We start from the raw sequence: 6078 nt of genomic DNA, 5'->3' as shown, positions 1-6078 counted from the left end.
TCAGTCATCCCATGTCTGAAACAATTTCAGAATGTATCAATCACATTATGTCAATTTACAGTGTTCCATAAATCCAAATATTCAAATTTTGTTTACTTCATCTTTACTGATCATAACACGTGGATAATATTGAAGCATCTATAGCAACCTGGTGCCTTTAAAACTGAAAATTATTCCTCAAACTTTCCATTTTCTTTTTTATCATATTAAAGTTTGCTAAAAATGGTTCGTAGCTATTAGCAATAGGATTATTCCTGAAGAATCATCTGTAAGTGAAAACAATGTTCATAGTCGGAATACTTGGTCTTCAAAAAAGTAGGTCTCATGTCTGGAGTCAGAACTAGTAAAATTCCATTTCATGTGAAAGTAATGGTCAAGTAAACAGAATGGTTTTAATGTCTTCCCATAAATACTAATAACTAGAGTGATGTACTCTTAATACATGAAATCGTACATCGTATGTGACCAACTTCATCTTGACTTATGTTCTAAAGCCATCCTTAAAATATTCTTGGTTTCGAGCACTTTTGTCAATAAGCAGGAATAATGTTTTATTTTCATTGGGTGGAAAAAAGACGACATTGTGAAATTTGCATTTTGTTTGGCACAATTCAAAGACATTCATATGTTTTGGCAGTGTGGAGAGTAAGTATTCAGCATTTATAGGACATCAGAATAAAAAACACTAAGTTGCTAGATTGCAGAGTAAAGACCTTAGATTCTGGAATTATCTTTCACAATATTACAAAATTGGAATCAATCATTCCTCAAAAATTATTAAGGTGGGGCGTAAATTTTGCTGTCAATTGTTGTTGCAAAAACAAACAATATTTCTTTATTTGAGCCGAATTTTTGTGAAAACAACCTCATCTTCAATTGGGAATACTTCCCAAAATTACTCCACAATTCTCAATCATCGCAATTCAAAATTGCAGATTCACGGAAAGAGTTTTAATTGATTTTATATTAAATACCATATTTTTCTTGATTGTTGGGGGACTTGAAGTCTTGCATTTCAAGCTGAAAATGTTCATATTTCTTGCACAAAAACCATATAAGAATAATACCATCAAAGTTTGACCATTACTCTAGCATGATGACAGAAACACCAAAAAATAAGAAAACAACTTGATTTAAGGTTTTGTCAGTTGTACATGTAAGCTTAACAAAGGATCTTAAATGTAAATTAAAAAAAAAATGTCCTCCAGTAAAAAATTCGAGATTCTTCCAATTTTCCCGAAAAGGAAAACCATCATTTACATTGAAAATAGCCTTATGTCAGATGTATTTATATATCAACTTGATAAACAAGTGGTATAAGTATGTGGTAGGGCCACTTATCAAATGGTATAATCTGCAATGGGAGCTAGTTCCTTTTCTAGTTATTTTCACTTCCCTTCACTATATCATATTTTCAGGAAAATATGTATTCCCAACAATAAAACATATAAATGAAAACAAACTTGACAAAGTAATTCAAATAAGAGGAAACAGTACTAATGTACTAAAACAATGTCTCCAGTTCTCTCCTTGTAAAGGTCATAAATATGTTATCTGGGGACATTTTGCGAGCTGGGAACAGGCAATAATTATAGGACTATTTTTTGTGAAATAACTTTGGATAATATAAGTGTCTTTTCTTAGAGTCAGAGTTTTCCATAATTTGGTTAATAGAAGGCTGTGTAGTGAAAGTAGGAGGCTGGCCTGCCGTGTATGTGTAGTCGTGTACGAAACATTATTACGGAACTGGATTGGTGTAGGCGGCCAAATGATCAAAGTAGCCGGTCAAATTGGCCGGCGACCGGCTCTTATGGAAAACCCTGTAGCGTTAACATTATAAACACTCTATCCTTCCATGTACAGATCTTTCCATAACACCTGGCCACAGTGACACTAATTTAGCCACTTAATTAGGTCAATTATCTTAAAAAAAGCACAGAACCTGAAATCCTGTGATACTTATTCTATACTACTAAGTAGTACAATGGAACTATTAACTTTTTAAAATTACCTTATACTGATGATTGATCATTAACCTTAAATGGAACTGAACCATGACTATGTAACAGAGTACAGGGACAGAGGATTTTTTTCTGCTGGTTTGGGATGTAGCATTTTTGCTAAATTTTGGAAAGAATATTGGTGATTTGCAAAGGAAATTCTATAGAGTATATTGCAAATTTGGCTCAAATATGAAATTATTCAAATTGAGAATGGAACCCATTATCAGCCTCAAAAAGCCCTCAAAACTGCTATGGTGTACCTAGTATACTATAGATCATCACTTTGTCTGAAAGTGGCAAGTTTTTCTCATGAGCAACAGTCAAATATTAAGAAGTTTGCATTTAGTGGAGGAAATGAAAAGAAGGTGTATTTGAGTAAATATAAACACTATACCCATGAGGTATATTTCATTGAAAGGCATTTTTGCATCAGATCAAAGTTGTTGGTAAACAAATATGGAATCCAGATAAAGGTCATTAGAAATACATGAGCAAAATAACAAAATATTTTCCAAAAGGGTATAAAATACTGATTGATATAGAGCGTATTCGACATATTGTACAAATCAAGGAAAAACAAAATGCAACTTAAGCATTTAATTTAGTCTGCCAAACAAAGTTGTTTGACAGAAAAGAAGAAATCATCCAATTTAAAGATTTTGAAGTCCTGTAACTATGGCAAATGTAGACAGATTTTGACAAATATTGGATTCCTTCAAGATATTGATATAAAGTGATAGACCAAATTTGGTTGAAATCTGATAGAAAAGGAAATCTCAACATATACGATGGAATATTTAATACAGACAGAAAACGGACAGACCCAAACCAGTATGCCCCCAAATCTGTTATATACTAAAAGGATAAAGAAACGTAGGGTGAACTTTAAACCAGAAATTAAGTATGATATCAGGCTTCATTTAAAACCAAATTTTGTATACTTACAGATAAATTAAAGCTTAACAATTTCCAAAGTCTGTATTTTGCATCTGACAATTGGTTTAGAGGTACTAACGATTACATTGAATGGACCCATAGGATTTTGAAATTGAAATTGAACTGAGTCATCAATATCTTGTGTGTCCACCGTTTGCTGTGGTCACGGTCCTTATTCTTCTGGTCATAGTGTTCATGAGAGCGTTAATCCGTTTTATGGGGATGTTGTCCCACTCTTCAATCAGAGCTCTGGTCAACTGCTCTCGAGTAGCAGGGGGTGGCTGGCGCTTTCGAACCTGTCTATCCAATTGGTCCAAAAGATGCTCGATCTGGGACAAATCAGGGCTATATGGTGGCCAATCTAGTGGTTGAATGTTGTTGTTGGCCAGAAAGACTTGGTAAATCCTTGCTATGTGGGGCCTAGCATCATCTTGCTGGAGGGTTAGATTATGCTGCTGTAAGAAAGGGATAACATGGGGTCGGAGGATTTCATCTCTATACTTCGCTGCTGTTAAATTGCCATCAATAACAACCAATTGTGATTTTAACCTGTGTGAGATTCCTCCCTACACCATTACTGAACCGCCCCCAAACCTATCCTTCTCTACAACGCAAGCGTCTGTAAAACATTCGCCACGACGTCGGTAGACACGTTGACGGCTGTCAGATCAATAAAGACAAAATCGAGACTAGTTTGTGAAGAAAACTTGTCTCCACTGCCTCAGTGGAAACCGTCGTGGAGCATGTGCAGTGACCGAGGCCATACGACGCTGATGTCGAGCAGGGGTAAGGTGTGGACCTACGTAGGGGCGACGTGCTCTTACACCAACTTCTCGTAATCGATTCCTTACAGTTTTTGAACTTATAGGACGCCCATTATTTCCACGAACATTAAGTGCACTCTCAACGGCAGTAAGGCGCCGATTACGCACATGAGAGACAACGATATAGCAATCCTGACGTTGTGACGTTACGTGCGGATGTCCTGACCTAGGTCAATCGGCCAATCGCCCAGTTTCCCGAAGACATCTTACAAGACATTCTATGGCGGAAACAAAAGTGCCTAGCAACCTGATTTTGCAGCTGTCCTTGCATCAGCATCTGAATGGCCTGACCGCTCTGAACTTCTGTAAGTCGTGCCATTCTTAAAACAAATCAAATTCTCAATTAATTTTAGGGAAGCAGTTGGTCTGTATAAAGACTAACGAAGAGTGACTTGACCAACGCTGCATGAGACCAGAACAACATGGTGCATGAGATTTTTGTTTTTTCCTTCCTCCATTTACCAGAGCTGTGCACTGTACCGTGACTACATTTTCGATACATGATAAGGTGTAATATGACCTAATTACTCAATCCAGAAAGTTTTCCTTTATTTGGAAAACGCGTTTTCAAATATCGGAATAAATATTACCCTACGTTTCTTTATCCTTTCGGTATACTATTAGAGGGCTAGTCTAAAGTAACCAGGTAATCAAGAAGACAATACAGACAAAACCAAATGTTTTAAATATTTCAATCCAATTGACATGTTTGTTTTACTTCAATTCCAACAGATTCTGATGAATAGGACTCTAGTAAACTAAGGAGGTGGTGGGGGGTGGTGGGGGGGGGGGGAGGGGAAGGGGGAGGGCTGGCGGGGTTGTCTTCTTCACTTGTAGTAGCTGGTTGTTACATCACTGAAAAAGACCCAAGTAGCCTGCTGCAAGCATATATGATATCCAAAGCAAGTATGGTAAATTGTCTGCTTCAATGACACAACCAAAACAGCACAGGTTAATGGTATCAACTGTCATTGGATGCATAAAATAATTGCCGATAGGGAAATAAATTTTATGAATGTATTCTTAAGTTTAAACTTAACACAACAAAAAAGATATAAAAAATAATATCAGCTGTGGACACAATTTTGAATAACACATTTTTTTTATGAAAAGTGGTCTGATTTGTGTCCTTCAACATATATGTGCATTTTAAGTAATCATAGTTTCATGTAACTACCCAAGTTTTCATAACTTTAGTATTTATACCAATGAGAAAGCTTCCAGCTTCTTAGTGTTCTAGAACAGATACAGTAACTATAATTTGGTTTGACATTACATGTTGTCTTGCTGTTAAAATCATTTTGTGATATAATATTGTATGACTGCTGAAAGACTTTAGGTAGTAAAATGACAGTTTTCCTCCTTTTATCATTTTAATTATGAATGACTATTGAGCATAATTACCTACATCATAGTAAATATTAATGAAAACCGATTACACCGACTCGATATCAATAATGCTCATGTGGTTAGTTTCCTTCATCCAACAAGACCAGGCTACACGTTAGACATTTTCACGGACAGATCTTGTCCACACTACACATTTCCCTGGGAAAATATTTAATGTCTGCAAGTACTTTGTGAGCCAGACGAAAATATGGCTAAGACATGCGCTTTCTATTTCAACCGGGCACTGAGCCTACATCACAAAAATCAAACGCGTGTCTCCGTCTGAAGTGCAAAATAGAAAATATTTTGTGAATGAATATACACTTGGATGACTGAAAATGCATCAAAGACAATGAATGCACACTATGGAGTGGTATCGAGTCCCGGGACCGTCTGTCAAAGGAGAATGTTGTGTACTATACACAACGACCAAGGGAGGTAATTGTCAAAACAAAATATATGGTGTCAACAGCAATCTTGCGTACTGCTTTGCAATTTATCGTCCCGCTAATAAATCAAGTTTAGAATTAGCAGTCTGCTATGATATACATGTCTGTTACAAAACTCACTTACCCGCAACAGCATGCACAACAAGAGGTGTGTACTTCACTCGATGCAACACATTTAAATTATATTAGTGACTTCCGCGCTCTTTGCGCATGATCACAACTGGTTTATCGAATTTGCATTGAGCGTAAAGCCATACAATAAACGGAACGATATAGTCAATACTGCGAGTCGGGTGGCTTGTCGGTGGGGGATCGCTTTTTACTAAGAGAAAATTTCTTTCCAGAGGATGGCGTAGAGTGTGTTGGTAAGTCTTGATATCTTTTGTTGAGCCTGTTTAACTTGTAATTTAACCAAAATATGTACACCACGAAACATTTGACTCATCTATGTGTCAATGCCTGCAAATAGCTCAGGCT

Source organism: Ylistrum balloti, unplaced genomic scaffold (assembly GCF_031769215.1).
Source record: "Ylistrum balloti isolate Yb309-2 unplaced genomic scaffold, AGI_CSIRO_Ybal_v1 Utg369816, whole genome shotgun sequence".
Lineage (NCBI taxonomy): Eukaryota > Metazoa > Mollusca > Bivalvia > Pectinida > Pectinidae > Ylistrum > Ylistrum balloti.
Note: the sequence above shows the minus strand (reverse complement) of the source record.